Genomic DNA, 18,517 nt, shown 5'->3' on the forward strand with positions numbered 1-18,517 from the left:
TCTTGTATTTGGAGTTGGCTTTTGGACTTTATCTTGGAGATACTGGGATTGAGCTGGGCAAGCTTCTTGCCAGGGACGGAGGCTTCTGATGATGGGGACCTGGTAAGCCCTGGGGTGAACCTCACCTCTCAGAACTAGAACTGGGGTGGGGTTTCCAGAAAGAGGGAATCCTTTCACAGCTCCTCCTCCATATAGCCTTCCCTTGATTTTTGACACAGAGGACCCACTCTGACCTATGGCCATTGTTTTCTTCCATCCTTTGTTGGTCCAATAATATGGACCATGGGTCCCTAAATGTGGGACTGGGTCCGTTGGGCTGAGCTTTCCAAAGAGGAAGCTGGATTAAGTGGTTGGGCCTGGCAAGGTGGGCTGAGGGCAGTTGGGCACCTAGGGTCCAGAGCTGAGATATAGAGTGGGATAGGCCAGGTCTGAGTCCCTGATAAGGCCTGGGGCATTCATTCAAAGTCTCTGGACTATGGTGTCTCTGTGGTAAAGTGAGGATCATAATAGACTCTTCCTCAAATAGCTATTGGGCCTAGAGAACATTTAGCCTCAGGGGACTTATGGGAAGAAATGCAAAACACAGTTCTGAGATGAGGCCACAGGAGACCAGGGTCAGGGAGGGACTGGGGTTAGGCTGGGGAGGCCCCTAGGAGTGGTTCAGACTGGACTGGCCAGGACACAGAGAAAGGGAGAGGGATGAGGGGAAGGATCTGTGTTTCACTCAATTAGACCCCCTAGGGACAACCATGCCTTAGTCCTGAAAACTTTCCATGTGCTGTGTTCTGTGGCCACAGGGAATTTGTAGATGTGATGGTGTTAAGGAGCCTGAAGTGGAAGATTATCCTAGGTTATCTGGATGGTCCAAGGTGGGATCTTTATAAGATAAGGAGGGAGGCAGGAGGATCCTAGTGAAAAAAAGGAGCAGTGGGGATGGAGGTAGAGAGAAAGGGGAATAGAGGAGGAGCAGGAGAGAGGTTTGATATGCAATTGGCTTTGAAGTTGGAGGAAGGGGCCATGAGCTAAGAAAGGTGAGTGTTCTTGAGAAGATGGGGGGGGTCCTGGAAACAGATTGTCCACAGAGCCCCCAGAAGGAGCCCAGCCTGACTGGCACTGTGATTTTAGCCCCTCAATCCTCAAAGCACACATCTGCTCTCCAGACCCGTGAGAGAATCAATGTGTGTTGTTTGAAGCCATTAAACTAGCAGTCATTTCTTATAGCAGCCACAGGAGCTGAGGGAGGGATTCACCCAGGACACCCAACCACCCCTCCCCAGCCCCACCCACAGTGACAGAGACTTGACCTAAAAACAATGCTCCTCAAAGATGGCCAGTGACTGTGCCACATACTTGAGAGAATACCCCCATCTGGCTCCCATGTGGCAGATTGTGGACATGAGTTGGAAGCAGCCCAGGGGTCTGGGGACACCCAAGGTAGGGGGGCATCAGGCAGAGGTGGAAGTGGCTTTGGGTATGTAGTGGGTGCAGGGGCTGTGGTTTTATGTCAAGATCCTACCCTGGATCTGGGGACAGAAAATGACCTGGTTGGGCAACCCTGGGACAAAATAGGTTATTATTGCTATGTCTTTTCCAAGTGTGAGTTCAGGCCTCTGTCACTGGGGGTGTGGCTGGGGATGGGCCATGGGATATCCTGGGTGAGTCTCTTCCTCAGTTCATGTGTCTGCTGTAATAAATGACTCTCCAATGTTGTCCCTGTGGTTACAGGGACAGTCACTGGCATGCATTGACATGCTGCTTCTTGTAGGAGCACTGATTAGCACTTCCCCTGAGCTGGGTTATGTTCATTACATGCCCTGAGGCTACTGAGCATCACCTGCTTGCCAGTGCTCAGCTGCCTTCAATGCTGAGACCTTGGGTAAAACATGTCTTCTCTTTTAACTATGATGAGTCTCATAGTCTCAACATTGAGAACACAAACTTCCCTCCAACAAAGGGTATGTTTAATCTTACAGAAATGATGAAGTGATGATTTCTGTCTTTGCACTGGTTAGGAAACTCAGAGCTTATCTTTTGCAAGTGTTCTCAGCCTGCTGCAGGCTTTTTGCGTGAGTTTCCTTCCTGGCTTCCTCCATTCCTCTTATATGCCTGAATCTGCTCTTGGGTGAAGAATCAAGGCGGGCCTCCAATTTAAGAGCCCCAGGACTTTAAGAAAAGTCAGTGGTGGTGGAGTGTCCTGGACAGTATAGCCCTCAGATGGGGAGAGGTGAGGGTGGGCAGGAGCTTAGGTGGAAAGAGAAGGAAGAGGTCAGCAAGGCCAGGAGCAGAAGGGATCCAGACCTGGAATAGGGTTTCCAGGCTGAGGAAAGAGAGGATGCAGTGCAGATTGGTAGAGGGTCCCAACCAGGGCAGAGAAAGAAGCATATATCTGGAGGCTTAGACAAGAACAGCTTCTTCCAGAAGGAGGCAGAGAATAGGGAGCTGGGCTGGGAAGAGGAAGGGGAGAAGGGAGAGGGAAGGACTGGTGTTCAGTTACCAGACTCCTCCTGTCTTGGCCTATTTTTCTGGGGGGATGCCCTAGGGAGGCTGTGAGCCTCTCTCTCTGGGTGACTTTTTCACTGGGTGCCAGAATTTCCCCCATCCCATACTGAGAAGCTGTGGGAAGTGTCATCTTATAAGAGAGATAAGAAATAAAATGTTGCAGGATTTCTGGTTGACAAAAATGATATTTATTGACTGTTTATTGGGTGAAGGGAGAAAGGCTGGATGACCTGGGATGACAGGGGAGATCACTGCCCTGGGGTCCTCAGCTCCAGGCCCTTGTGGGTGGGGGAGAACCAGGGACCTTTGAACATGCTTCATAGGCCATTGCCTTCTCCATGATGCTCACTTCATGTGACCTGACAGCTATAGCTGCTGTGGGACATCCACTGGTCAGGCATCAGGCTCAGGGAGCTGCTGGCCATATACTTGTTGCTCTATTTGGAGGGGTTGGTGGTCTAAAGACCTTGGGTGACAGGGATGCCATCCACCTTCACAGGACACTGTCATGTTGCCCACTGGCAGTCACTCATCAGACACACAGTGTGGGCTGGTTGGTTTTGAGCTTCTCAGAGGAAGGTGGGAAGACAGCGACCAAAGGGGCAGGCTTGGGCTGACAAGTGTGGACAGAGAAGGGGGTGAGAGATGGCAGAGGAGAATCAGAGTGGTGTGTAGCCCCCATCTAGTCTCTGTGAGGGTTGATTATGTGGGTTTGGTCCACCCAGGGGATTTTCTTTCCCTTCTCTTTCTTCTTTTGACAGCAGACGGCCTTTCACTTTCCTAAGAGCACTTTCAAAGTCACCTCTCCCAAGTGACCTGGCCCAGGCCCCCATCTGTAGCCTCAGTTTTCCCATGTGTACACAGGGTAGCCAGTACCAGGAACCTCCTGTGTGAACTGTGAGTCACTACCCACCCACCCTGCAGGATGGTCCTGAAAGTGTGTGGACAGGCTTGGAGGCTGTGCCCAGTACCTGATGTAGCCTGGAGCCTCCCATCCCCTCAGATGCTATCTTCTATCCCACTTAGGTGATCTACCATGGAAAAGGAGAAGAAGCTCCCATCCCTAACCAAACTGAGCCAAGGCTCCAGGACCTGGCTGTGTCCATCTGTTGCAACCTGAAGGTGGCTGCTCCTGCTATTAGGCCCTTCTCTGCTGGTTACCCCAAGACCAACCTGCTTCTGCCAGATCTCACAGAGAAAAGTAGAGGTCAGTGCTTAAGGTTGGGAGTGCAGAGAAGAAGAATCCCCAGGAGGAGAAAGCAAACTTTCTTTAGACAGCAGAGGGTGGGGCAGGCTGGGGAACATTGTGAGATCCACATACCAAGGATGGTGGACTGGGTCCTGATGCTGGACACATGCTGTAATGACTGAGGCTTGGATTGAATCCTGTGAGGTCAGCACCTGGGGCCAGCATGGGAGCGGAGCTGGAGCAGTAGGATACTGGGCATGACAGGCACGTCTGCAGAGGATGAGAATGCAAACTAGGTGCAGGGCAGGGAGCGGGACAGACCCCCAGGGATTTCCCTGTGCCTGTCTCCTGTCTGAGACAGGTGACACCCACAGTCTTGGAGTCACCCCAGTGTGTTCACCCACTCTCTGAGGCTGTCTGTGCTGATGGCAACGCTGGCCATGTAGTTCCCAGCAACTCCTTGACTGACATGTCAGCTAAAGCAGCTGTGCAGTGTGGTAGAGAAGTCCTGAGCAGGCTAGGACCTGCCTGACCTCACCTGGCTTTATTTTACAGGCTTCTTGGTCTTTGCTCCACACAAGTGTCCCCAGTCAACTCAGGACCAAGATACTGGGTCATTCATAACTCAAGTAGAAACCTCTATGTTTTAATTTCTAACCATGGAGATGTATCTCAGTCTCACTTTGTTCATGAAGCCTCTCTTCTCACAGACCACTCTTTCCATCTGTTCACCCATCCATCCATTTGTTCATTCATCCATCCATCCATCCATCAATTCATTCTGTCTGTGCATCCGTTTGTCCATCAGTCTGTCTGTTAATCTGTCTGCCATTCATCGTCCATCCATCCATTCATACATCCATCCATAAGTCCACTCTCACTGTGCCAGGCACTGTTTCTCATGGTGGGGACATGGCTGAGTGTTTTGGGCTCTCCTCTCTCTCTCTCTGAAACCTCTTAGGTCAAGGCCAACAAGACCTTCTCATGGTCAAATCTGAGTTCCCTCCTGGGTTCCTGCAATACCTGGTGTCTCTGCAGGATGTGTCATAGAGCTGACTCCTCTTTCCAGTGACTCTTTTCCCTTTGGTGTCTGAGACTTCCCTCTTCTCCTCCACTGGCATCCCTTTCTCCCTAGTCCATGCTCATCTGCTGCCCCTCCAGACCCCCACCCAGATGTGTTTCTTGGTCATCTTCACACTCTGTGGACACCCACTACTGTCCACATAGTTAAGCTTGAGTCTATCTCAGCTTCAAGCCCTCTCAGCTCCACCTCAATTGCCTACTGACCATGTCCAGTGGGCTGCCCAAGAGAAGTCTCAAACTAATCACATCCAGAGGAGACTGACCATCTTCCTCCAACCCAGCTCTTTTTCTGTCTTCACCTCATAGCAATGACCATGGTTGCTCTCAGCATCCCTGGCTAGAAACATGGAGTTATTCCAGACTCAGTCACCTTGCCTCCTTCACTGAAAGGCTTCTGTGTCCTTAGGTGTGGCATCTAAATATCTCTTTTGAAGCTAAAACAAGGCTCAACATAATTAAGAAACTACAAAACCACTTTCAAAGAGTCTCAAACCAGAATAATCTGAGAGTTTGCCTTTGCTGATTTTATTCTTAAACTCTCTTTGGTACAAGGTTATGGCATTGAGTTGGGGCTTACTGGGTGCAAGTGTCTCTGCCAGAGGTTGGCCACAGTGTTTCTACCTTAAAAGTCATCCAAGAAGCAGTGGTTGGTTTGGTGATGCAAATATAAGCTTTTTTGTTTACTTTCAAAAAATCTTTATTCTTTTAGAATTACAAGAATACAATGTATAAAAATTAAGCACTATATAAGTACACTTAAAAGTATAATATTTATTTCTCTGTCCCTCCCCTGCTGTGTAAAGCCCCATTACATTATATTTATTTTGGTGAAATATACATAACTAACATAAAACTTTCCACTTTAAACATTTTTAAGTGTATAATACAGAGGTGCTGTGTATAATACTGTGGTGCTAAGTACACTCACATTGTTTTCCAACCATCAACACCATTCATCTCCAGAGCTTTTTCAGCTTTCCAAACAGAAACTCTAGACCTATTAAGGAAAAACTCCCTATTCTTCCCTCTACCCTCTGCCTGGTAACCTTTACTGTAATTTTTGTCTGTGGTACTTTATATAAATGGAATCATAGGACATGTTGTATTTGTTTTTCTTTTTGTATCTGGCTTATTTTACATAGAAAATTCATGTTGTAGAAGACTTTTGAAATTAATTTTTGCTTAACAATTGCAACCTATTAAGACCTATTAAAAAGTAACACAAGCTAGGCATGGTGGCACACGCCTATAGTTTGGTTACTTGGGAGGATAAAAGGGAGGATCACTTGAACTCAGGATTTCAAGGCCAGCCTGGGCAACATAGTGAGACCCTGCCTCTCAAAGAATAAATAAACAAATAAAAACTAAACACCAAAAGTTATACCAAATCTATTTCTCTAAAGCAAATAATAAAACAACTCTTAATAAGCTCTGAATAGAAGAATTATTTACATGATAGGTGATATTTACCAGATTTCTACAGCAATAATCAGTCTTTACAATGAAATATTACATGCATTCTCATTAAAGTCTGAAAACAAGGCCGGACATTCTCTGCATTTTTATAATTAGTATTATTCTGGAAGTTCTAAGCAGTGCATTAAGATAAGAATAAAACTAAGCATATCAAAATTATTATTAAAGTGAATGGGATGCGATGTAGTGGCTTGCTCATGTAATCCCAGAACATTTGAAGGCCAAGATGGGAGGATCACTGGAGGCTGGGAGTTCAAGACCAGCCTGGACAACAGAGTGAGATCCCATTTCTAAAAATGTAAAAATAAATATTAGCCAGTCATGGACTTGTAGCTGTAGTCTCAGCTACTTAGGAGGCCAAGAGGACAGGATTGCTTTAGCCCAGGAGTTTGATTCCAGTCTGGGCAACAGAGTGAAATGAAGTATCTGAAATAATTTTTTAAAAAAGAAAAAAAAGACAAGCAACTTATTAGAAACACAGGCCAAATACAAGAATAGACAGTCCACAGAAGGAATACAGTTAATATAAATGTAAAAAAGAAATCTCAGATTTACTAATAGAGTTCTTTTTTCTTTTTTTTTTTTTGAGACGGAGTTTCGCTCTCGTTACCCAGGCTGGAGTGCAATGGCACGATCTCGGCTCACTGCAACCTCCGCCTCCTGGGTTCAGGCAATTCTCCTGCCTCAGCTTCCTGAGTAGCTGGGATTAAAGGCATGCACCACCGTGCCCAGCTAATTTTTTGTATTTTTAGTAGAGATGGGGTTTCACCATGTTGACCAGGATGGTCTCGATCTCTTGACCTCGTGATCCACCCACCTCGGCCTCCCAAATTGCTGGGATTACAGGCATGAGCCACTGTGCCTGGTCCTCAGATTTACTAATAAACACACATGCAACATGCACAATTCAGCTTCAGTTTTTGCAATATATGCCTAATCTTGTTTTATCTCTACCCATCACCATGACATTATCCCCTTTGGATTATTTCAAAAGAAATCCCAGGCATTATCACTTCATTTTATCCATAATATTTCTCAGTTTTAAATGTTTTGAAGAGACTGGGTCTCGTTCTGTTGCCTAGACTGGAATGCACTGGTGTGATCACAGCTTACTGCAGCCTTGACTGCCTGGGTTAGAGCAATCCTCCCACCTCAGTCTCCCAAGTAGCTGGGACTGTGGGCACATGCCGCCATACTGGGCTACATTTTAAAAAATTTTTTTGTAGTGTTGGGGTCTTGCTATGTTGCCCAGGCTGGTCTTGACTTCCTGTGCTCAAGTGATCCTTTCACTTTAGCCACCCAAAGTGCTAGGATTACAAGTGTGAGCCACTGTACCTGGCCCATAATAGTTCTATAAGATTTATAAAGACTATAATATAAAAACTCTTTTTTTTCCCTATATAATACCATTTTGATTATCTGTGTGATGGTAACCTGTGCCCATTGTTCCAGCAATTCCATTTTAAGAATTAATCCTGGAGAAATACTTCCATTAGTGTCTGAAGGTCAAGTTCAAGAATATTCAGTGTAGTATTAATTATAATTTCAAAACTTAGAAAAAAAACTAAATGTCTCTAAGTAGTACAATAGTTAAATTTGTGATATATTCATATCATACTATCTTATACAGCCATACAAGGCATGAGGTTGGCATTCATATACTGACCTAAAAAATATCACTGGTATATTAAATTTAAAAGAGAAACTACATACCAATATGTAATATGGAAGAATTTAAATAATTCAGAAAAATTAAAATATATATATATCTTTTAGGAAATGAAATGGAGTATACATATTAGAAATACTCTAGTAGGAAACATTCATCTGCCAACAGTAGTTACATCTGGTATAGGACAGTGGAAAGAAGGCTTTATTATTAAAGTCTATAAACTTCTATGTTTTAATTTTTCATTGAGTATATTTGTTTTGTAATTATAAATCATATTTAAAGACAAAAAAGAAATGCATTATCTTAAGGAAATAATGGAAATTTTTAAAATCATTCAAAAAAGAAAATGTGGCATATATACACCATGGAATACTATGCAGCCATAAAAAATGATGAGTTCATGTCCTTCGTAGGGACATGGATGAATCTGAAAACCATCATTCTCAGCAAACTGACACAAGAACAGAAAATCAAACACTGCATGTTCTCACTCCTAGGTGGATGTTGAACAATGGGAACACATGGACACGGGGAGAGGAGCATCACACACTGAGGTCTGTCGTGGGAGGACTAGGGGAGGGACAGTTGTGGGTAGGGAGTTGGGGTGGGATAACATGGGGAGAAATGCCAGATATAGGTGATGGGGATGGAGGCAGCAAACCACATTGCCATGTATTGTACCTATGCAACAATCCTTAATGTTCTTTACATGTACCCCAGAACCTAAAACGCAATTATCTATCTATCTATCTATCTATATATGTGTGTGTGTGTGTGTGTGTGTGTGTAAAAGAAAATAAAAAATTATTTTAAGTCTATTATGGAGGGATAAACATTAATAATGCTTTTGTATATTTTCTTTCAGACTTCTAAAGGGCATACATATTTGTATTTTAAAACATAAAAATAGGATGGCGGCTCTGACGGCAAGACTGAGATCCTGGTGTCGTGGGCACCTGAGCTCTAGCACCCCCCAGCGAGCGCGTGTCCCTTCGTGCCTGGGCGAGAGCCAGCTCTTCCCCGGGAGATGCGTTTGTCCCAGGCTCGGGGGCGCAGTGGGAATTCATGCTGCGCTGGAGGCTCTTGGCCACCGCTCTAATTGCCTTGTGCCGCCGCAGAGCCAGCTCCGTCGCCGGCAGTGAGCCTCCCGATCCCCTCGACTGCCCCTGGCGGCGGCGATGACCGGGGAGAAGATCCGTTCACTGCGGAGGGACCACAAGCCCAGCAAAGAAGAAGGGGACCTGCTGGAGCCCGGGAATGAAGAAGCGGCTGCTGCCCTCGGCGGCACCTTTACCAAAGCAGGATTGGCAAAGGCGGCAAAGCTTGTCATAAGATCTTCAGTAACCATCACCACTGGCTGCAGCTGAAGGCAGCTCCGGCCTCCTCCAATCCCCCCCGGCGCCCCGGCCCTGCCGCTGCACAATTCCTCCGTGCCTGCCACCTCCCAGCCCTCGGCCCTTCTAGCCGGCACCAACCCCGTTCCTGTCGTCGCGAATGGAGGCAGTTGCCCCGCACACTACCCAGTGCACGAGTGCGTCTTCAAGGGGGATGTGAGGAGACTCTCCTCTCTCATCCGCACGCACAATATCGGGCAGAAAGATAATCACGGAAATACTCCTTTACACCTTGCTGCGATGTTAGGAAATAAAGAATGTGCCCATTTACTTTTGGTTCACAATGCTCCAGTCAAAGTGAAAAATGCTCAGGGATGGAGCCCTCTGGCGGAAGCCATCAGCTATGGAGATAGATGATTACAGCTTTTTAAGGAAGCTTAAGCAGCAATCCAGGGAAAGTGTTGAAGAAAAACGACCTCGATTATTAAAAGCCCTGAAAGAGCTAGGTGACTTTTATCTAGAACTTCACTGGGATTTTCAAAGCTGGGTGCCTTTACTTTCCCGAATTCTGCCTTCCGATGCATGTAAAATATACAAACAAGGTATCAATATCAGGCTTGACACAACTCTCATAGACTTTACTGACATGAAGTGCCAACGAGGGCATCTAAGCTTCATTTTCAATGGGGATGCGGTGCCCTCTGAATCTTTCGTAGTATTAGACAATGAACAAAAATTTATCAGCTAATACATCACGAGGAAAGAGTAGGAAACTTTTTGGTAGATTTTTATCTGGTGAATGGACTTGTTTTAGAATCAAGGAAAAGAAGAGAACGTCTCAGTGAAGAGGATATTCTTCGAAATAAGGCCATCATGGAGAGTTTGAGTAAAGGTGGAAACATAATGGAACAGAATTCCGAGCCGGTTAGAAGACAGTCTCTGACACCTCCTCCTCAGAACACTATTACATGGGAAGAATATATATCTGCTGAAAATAGAAAAGCTCCTCATCTGGGTAGAGAATTGGTATGCAAAGAGAGTAAGAAAACATTTAAAGCGACGATAGCCATGAGCCAGGAATTTCCCTTAGGGATAGAGTTATTATTGAATGTTTTAGAAGTAATAGCTCCCTTCAAGCACTTTAACAAACCTAGAGAATTTGTTCAGATGAAGCTTCCTCCAGGCTTTCCTGTAAAATTAGATATATCTGTGTTTCCCACAATCACAGCCACTGTGACTTTTCAGGAGTTTCAATACGATGAATTTGATGGCTCCATCTTTACTATACCTGATGACTACAAGGAAGACCCAAGCCGTTTTCCTGATCTTTAACTGACATGGAAAAGGATGCCGTCTGACCAAGGAAAGAAAATGCAGAGACGCTAGAAGTGGATCCAAATAGAAGGGACAAATGCTTTCAGTGAAGAAAAGGGAATTACACAATGAATTGACACATCAGTAATATGATACAGTGAAATGGGGCTCTAATAAGAATTTCAGCGAGTTTTCTGATGTGCCATTTTTGGTCTTTTTAAAAATATACATATTATAAATGTAATAGTTTGACACATTAATGACCCTAAGACCTTCATATGTAAAGCAGCTATGAGTGCTGTGATTTGTTTTTAAAATTTTTACACTTCTTGTTGAAATATATATGTATATAAATATATTTATATCTATATCTAAAACACTCCTGGACCATTAACATAAATTAAATGTCTTAAGAGATATGGAGCCCTCTTAAACTCATCATCTTTATTCAAGGTGACATTTATAAATATTCCTTCGAGCTTTGTTTTCATAAAATGTAAACTATGTAACATTATGTATAGTTCAGTAATTTGAATGTTTGTTCAATATAATGAACTAGAAGGAATGCAATTTTCTGTAGATGAATGAACCAAATGGTAACCATTAAACAATTGCATTTATATGTTGCAGTACATTTCAGAAGGAGCATTCACTCTGCAGGGGATAAGGTACCTCTCCTTTAGCACCTTAGTGCAATTCATTGTGGTGCTATTTGTTTTTACCTGAATGTTTGCTACTAATCTTCCTTTCATAGAACCTCTATTGTTTTTTCTAAACTTGAGTTTGAGTCCTTGTTATGTTCATCATAAGGTAATGAATGGTTAGCATGTTTAAAGATACTCCTCTTCCAAATCTCAGCACTTTAAAAAGAATTCCAAATTTTTAAACTTGCTTCCTAATAAGTGCACATCAGTCTGATTATTTTGTTTGTTTTTAGTAGAATGTGGATGCATTGGAGTCAGTTTTAAAAAACAATACACATATTTTGGACAACCCTACATATTTAATGCTTTCAAAATAAGATAAAAACATTTTATATGCTAACAGAATATATTTATTACAAGTTAAAGTCCAGAAGTATACACAAGATTGATGACTTCTATTGTTTATTTTTTTTAAATCACAGGAAAATATTTATTGACTTAATTATCTCCAAATGATTAAATCATGTATTACTCATTTTTGCACTTAAAATTTTTCTTATTCATTCTAAGATGGTTTGAAAGTCCAAGTATGAAACTAAATTAGAGGGAATAATGTATAACATTTATAAAGTATCATGTTGTATTAAAGAGCTTACTTAGATCGATGTTTTTAAAATGTATCTTGATGAATGTCTCAAGAATGCATCTGTCAAGTTTCTTTAGACTGACCAGTAGCTTAAACTTTTTCCAGGATTTTAGGTAATTTAAAATGAGTTTAGAGATGCTTATTGAAAATATGATTTAAAACTCCAAAGTATAAACTAAGAAAAATTTTAAATAAACATCATCTTTAAAGCTGCATCTTCCATGCTGATACATACATTGCATATGTTGGCATTAAATACATTTTATAATGAAGAAAAATAATAGTAGTTAAAAATTGAAAGACCTAATTACTACCTTACATGGGCCTGTTGAATTTTGTGGAAAGTGTTAGTAGACCCAGACCAGCTTTATTGAATAGAAGTTGATCCCTGTTATTTAGCAAATGGGTAGATCAGATGACTTAGAGACTGAATTATCCTATCTGTGGTTATGTGGGGTTGGAGACAATGAAAGGCAGTGACCACTGTTGCTTTTAGGCTCTCTTACTTTGTGGGAATTTGGTATACTTTCAGGAATATGCTATAGATTTTTTTCATAAGTACAGACACCTTAAGGAGGAAAAAAAAACATGGTTAATTGAAACATATGATTAATTTCTTAACAGCACAGCTATGAATATTTTGCTGGGGTACACTGGAGAGTAGGAAGACTACTGGAAATTTTTGCACTTGAATTTTGTTTATAAAGCTTTTTTCTTTAAATAATAGTAGAAACAGATTATCCATTCCAAAATGTCTTTTCTCTGATCACGAAGAGCAAACAAATGTCAATATCTCTTACAATGGTTAAAAAAAAAAAGGAATTAATCAATGCAAATCAACTTTTCACAGTTTTACTTTTCATGAAAAAATAAAAAATAAATAAATAAAAACCTAAAAATAGAAGGGTAATAAATAGCTGGGCACAGTGGCTCATGCCTGTAATCCTAGCTTTGGGAGGCTTAGGTGGGAAGATCACAAGGTCAGGAGTTCAAGACCAACCTGGCTAACATGGTGAAACCCTGTCTCTACTAAAAATACAAAAATTAGCTGGGCATGTTGGCATGTGCCTGTTGTCCTACCTACTCAGGAGGCTGAGGCAGAAGAATTGCTAGAACCTAGGAGATGCAGGTTGCAGTGAGCCAAGATCGTTCCACTGCGCTCTAGCCTGGGTGACAGAGCAAGACTCAGTCTCAAAAATAAATACAGTTACTTCAGGCTCTAGATGAGGGAGATGCTCAGAAAGGTGATGTGCTCTGCCAAATATCACACAGCCACTCTCAGGAAAGTGGGAAGGGAAACCAGATCCACACTGGTCTCCTGACTTACTCATGAATGCCACATTTCTGCACATTCTATCATGGGAGCATGGTAGCATGTGGGTGTGCACAACAGTGAAAGGGAGTGCAGCACAGACAGCATGCCCAGATGTTCCTTTCTGATTTTGCCAGCTGGGCACATGTAATGAACACAGGATTGTATAACTCCATCTGGACAGGCCTCTGGAAAGAGCGTGGAAGTTTGAATCTACAAAACGTGGATTGGCATGGATTCAGCCACTTTCTACCTGTGTGATTGTTTTGTCAGCTTTTCTGAGGCTCTGTTTCCCCCCTAACCTCGAGGTGTGCTAACTGTCTTCCCTTGACATTGCAGTCAGTGTGATGACCAGTGTGAACCTACTAGGACTGATAGGGACGTGATGTGTCAGAGCAGAGTGGATTGCAACCTATCAGGCATCCCACCATAGCAGGCCACAGCTCTGTTCTCTTGTGGCTGAGAGGGTGGCACTCATATCAGAACACTGGCCCAGCCAGAGAAGCTGTCTGAAGATGGGTTTTTTTCAGACAGCCCTCTAATTAGTATGATATAAAATGTAGTACAGTTTTATTGCTGTCAGAATATGTCATTCAGGCTTCTCCTATAACATCAAACATTTGACAGATATTTTAAGTGTTGGATCCAAAGACTCAAGACACTGTTCTTTCATTTATTTTCCCCAGAGTGAAGTTCTCACTCTGTTCCCCAGGCTGAAGTGCAGTGGCATGTTCATACTTCATTGCAGCCTCGATTTTATGGGCTCAAGTGATCCTCCCACCTCAGCCTCCTGAGTTTCTGGGACTACAGGTGTGCACCATCATGCCTGGCTAATTTTTAAACTTTTTGTAGAGATAGGATCTCAGTCTATTCCCCAGGCTGAAGTACAGTGGGATGGTCATAGTTCATTGCATCTTTGAATTTCTGGGCTTACATGATCCTCCCACATCAGCCTCTTGAGTAGCTTGGGCTGCAAGTGTGTGCCAGCATGCCTGGCTAATTTTAAGTTTTTGTAGAGACAGGCTGTCACTATGTTGTCCGAGCTGGTTTCCAACTCCTTGGCTCAAACAATCTTCCCACCTCAGCCGCTCAAGTAGCTGGGACTACAGGCATGCACCACCGTGCCTGTCTAATTTTAAAATTTTTTGTAGAGATGGGGTCTCACTCTGTTGCCCAGACTGGTCTCAAACTCCTTGGAGCAAGTGATCCTCCTGCTCTGGCCTTACAGAGTGCTGGGATTATAGGTATAAGTCACTGTACCCAGACAATGGACCCTGTTATAGAAAACAGTTATATGACTATGATCTAAGTGCCTGTGAATGATGTATGTAGTCTGCAGGGGCTGGGAGATTCAGAATTGGGGATAATTCCCTTCTGCGTGGTGGGTCAAAGAAAGTGTAATGAAGGAATCCTTCATAGTAGTTGTTGATTGAGATGGAGGTAAAAAAAGAGATTCTGAAAAAGGAGATTAGGACCAGGTAAAGCAGTATTTTCCAAACCATACATCATGAGCCACACAGTGCATGTAATCAGTGTCAACCCACACAAAAACCAGAATGGGAAAATGTCAGAGTGAGTTACGTGTGGCAAGGGCAAGCATTGCTAAATGAAACTTTTGCTTTATTTGTATATTGAGTTGCAAAGTAAAATGTACTTTTTATTGTGAATCATACTTTGAGAATAAAGTTTGAGAACCACTGGCCTCCAGTGGTGGCTGAATGGGCCTGGACTGTCTCCGGAGGTGGCTGCAGATTTCCTGGTGGAGGAAATCCTGACCAACCTGGAAAGGGAAGACACAGGTTTCAGTGGGGTGGGGATCAGAATGCAATGCCATTTTGGGAAGCTGATGTGCAGTGCAGTGCAGACTGGGATGAACAAGCTGGTTGGGAAGCAGGAAGTCTGGGGACAGGGAGGTGGCAACGGCCTGAGGTCAGCCAGAGGACAGCCCCCATGGGAAGAGTGAAGATGCCTATGGTCAAATCACTGTGCACTCTTCCCAGTGGCCCCAGAGAAGATGTTCCAATTCTCCCTACCTCTGCAGGTTTGCACTCCTTACATCTCCCAGGAGGTGTAGATCCAACCTTCCTTCCCACCATACCCTCTGTTTTCAGGTGCTAGCTTCCAGTGATTGGTCTTGCTACCCATGGGTGTCTCTCAGCTCACTATTATGGTTGTGTCATTTCACCTTCAGCACTGAGGATATGCACCTGTCCTCCCCGAGGCCACTGTGCCTGGCTGGCTTCCTCCTCCATCCCCAGATTCCTGCTCTTTTATCAGCCTGCTTAATGCATGGTGTCACCCCTGACTGCTTTCTCCTTGTGGTGCTTGCCTCATTCCTTGACCTGTTTCAGCTTTCTCATGCACCTCTTTCACTTTCAAACCATCTCAGCTGATGGGACACTCCTCTTTCCAGAGACTGAGTAGGATAGACGTTCCAGGTTCCCTTCTGCCTCAGGAATCTGGTCTTGTCCCTCCAAAGCCAAGTCATTTGAAGAGGGGTTTCCCTGGTTCTAACAAATTGAATACACCACCTTAGATAAAAGAACCAATCAGCACGTCTGCCCCACAGAAGAGATTTCCAAAGAAGGTTAGGCCTGAACTCAGGTAGCCCAGTGCTTGGGTGGTTGGGAGCATGACACACATTTGCAGCCCTTAGGATAGGTTGGTTCACAGATCCCCTGGAAGCTGGCATCCAGCTGCACCCACCAGTGTAAGAGGTCCTGGCTAAAAGGATGTGTGGTAGGGGGCAGATGTGCCAATTTGTACTTTAGTCTAAGGTGATAGTATTCAATTTGTTAGAACCAGGGAACCCCCTCTTCAAATGACTGCTTATAAAGGTCCCCAACAGTTGCTATCAGGAGTTGCACACTGGTAGCTGGTATGCAAAATCAAATGCAGAATTGTGGGTTTTTGTTTTTGTTTTTTTTGCCCATGGTTACATTTAAAAATGTTTGAGTTGGTAGCCAAAATCTTAAAATCTGCAGGGTTTATATTAAAAATCCAGATTTCCAGCTTCTCTTGCAAAAATGCGATGCTGTAGCAACACCGAACCTGCCATCCTACTTGGTAACAATACGTTGATGATAAAGAGTGGGTTTCCAATGTGCACAGTCCCCAGCCCACTCTGCTGTTACCAGCACTAAGGCCAGTAGTGGAACAGTTGCCATTATTATTTCATTTAGATTTATATTGCCATTATTATTTCATTTAGATTCCTTTTCTTATGGTTAGGGAAAGCAGAAAACAGTCCCTGCATCCGTGTCTATGAAAAGAAAGTAAGAAGCCCGTGCTTTTCAAAAAAAAAAAGTTAAAACAGTCTATTTCTTTCTGAAAGAGAATTTATGTTTCCTAAAGATTAATCTTCTAGGTCCAGAGGTCGATTTAGAACAGACTTTCTTTGTTTTTCTTTTGAAATCAGTGGTTCTCAAAGTGGAGTGCCTATGTGTGCAGCAGTTGCATCAGTTGGGAGCTTGTGAGAAGTGCAGGTAGTTGGGTGCTACCCACACCTATGGATCCAGAAGCTTGGAGGGTGGGCTTGGCAGACTGCATCCTAACAGGCCTTCTGATGCATGCTGAAGCTTGAGAATCACCACTCTGATGCTGAGGGAATGGATAGGATGCCAGCATCTGTGATTGTTACTTTTCTTTCTTTTGAGACCCATGGGGGAGAGAGGTGAGGATCTCTAGCCAGAGAGGAGTTAAGGATTTCACTCCCCTGCCCCTCCAGGCAGAGTTAGTACCCATGGAGAGGGCTGGAGGAGTTCTTCCAGCTTCTGAGATCTCAGCAAATCCCAGTCCCTTTTTTCCTAGCAACCAACTGACTATTCTGCATTTGCATCTGTGGACCCCACAGATGCCACATTGATGAAGAGGCCTTGTGCCTTCAACTGTCCTGGATAGATGGTTCTTGGGCTTCCTTCCCATGATGCCAGTGGTATTTGACTCTACAAACAAGGCTGTGGAACTGCATCACATCAAGAGGGGCCAGGGTGGCTGCTTAGGCTTCTCCAGGGTGATCAAGCATTCAGGCACTGAGGGTCCTTGGGTGAAAATATGCTAGTTATTTAAAATCATATAGGCAAGAGCCAGACACATATATGTACATTTCAGGTCTAGCATTTGTAACTCAGACTGCTGTTTTCATAAAAGATCACTTGCCCTCCTTCAGCTTTCTCTCTAATGGCTTTAGTTACTTTGGTAGACAGTTCACGTGAGCCAGGAAACCATGTCTTTTCCAAATGTATTTACTTGGAGGGCTCTAGGCCCATGAAGGCCTTGATGATCTTTTCCCATTGGTCCATTTTATTCATTTGTGGTTTGGGGATCCCTGAGAGCATTTAAGTAGCCCAGAACCCTCCTAGGGTGAAATAGTTAAATGTATGGACAGTGCTTTTGTCTCTGCCATCTGGTTTCCCTCTCTTCCCCTGCCTTCTCCCTTGGTGTCTGGGTGACCCAGGAAAGTAAGAAACTCACTTTCCAGGTGAGCTGAAAATCCTACTCAGAGACCAGGAAGAACTCTAGCCCATGTATACGTGTGTGTGTGTGTGTGTGTGTGTGTGTGTGTATGTATGTATATATGTATTTAGAGACAGAATTTTGCTCTGTCACCCAGGCTAGAGTGAAGAGGCATGTTCTCAGCTCACCACAACCTCCACCTCCCAGGTTCAAGTGATTTTCCTGCCTCAGCCTCCTGAGTAGCTGAGATTACAGGCATGCACCACCGTGGCTGTCTAATTTTGTATTTTTTTTTAGTAGAGATGGGGTTTCTCCATGTTGGTCAGTCTGGTCTTGAACTCCCAACCTCAGGTGATCCACCCACCTCGGCCTCCCAAAGTGCTGGGATTACAAATGTGAACCACCATGCCTGGCCACCCATGTGTGTTTACTGTGTCCATTTTCTGCCTGGGGATGGATTTGAGTAGGAAACTATTGTTTTCAAGGAGCTCCCATGAGTAAAAGATGAAGGCCACTCATCATAGGCCACCCAAAGGAGAGTCACTGTGCAGGTGATATGTGGATTGTGCACAGGGGAGGAGAAGGTGGGCATGGGTGGAGGCTAAATAGCCCAGGAGACAGTCCCAAAGGGAGGCACCTGGCCCACTAGACAGAACAAGGTGGTTCCCCTTCTGGGCTGGAGAGTTGAACCCAAGCTTCCAGAATTCAGCCTACACAAGCGGGGCTTTCTGGTGACTTAGCATGTGTGTCAGGGTGAGTATGGAGACTCTGGCAGCCTGTGCCTCTTGCTTTGCATGGGTGAGCAGGGGCTGCCTTCTGGGACTCCCAGCTCTGCCAGCTGAAAACCAAAACTGCTCACAGCTATGCAGTGTGTGGCACTCAGTTGGCATCCT

General features: G+C 44.1%; 1 pseudogene; it reads left to right on the forward strand.

Annotated features, from left to right (window-relative positions):
- The first annotated feature begins 9,097 nt into the window (after positions 1-9,097).
- LOC105730971 (ankyrin repeat domain-containing protein 13C-like) lies at positions 9,098-11,689 on the forward strand (annotated as a pseudogene).
- Positions 11,690-18,517: the final 6,828 nt, after the last annotated feature.

This window comes from Aotus nancymaae, unplaced genomic scaffold (assembly GCF_030222135.1).
Source record: "Aotus nancymaae isolate 86718 unplaced genomic scaffold, 86718_ANA_hifiasm-v0.15.2.pri h1tg000020l, whole genome shotgun sequence".
NCBI lineage: Eukaryota > Metazoa > Chordata > Mammalia > Primates > Aotidae > Aotus > Aotus nancymaae.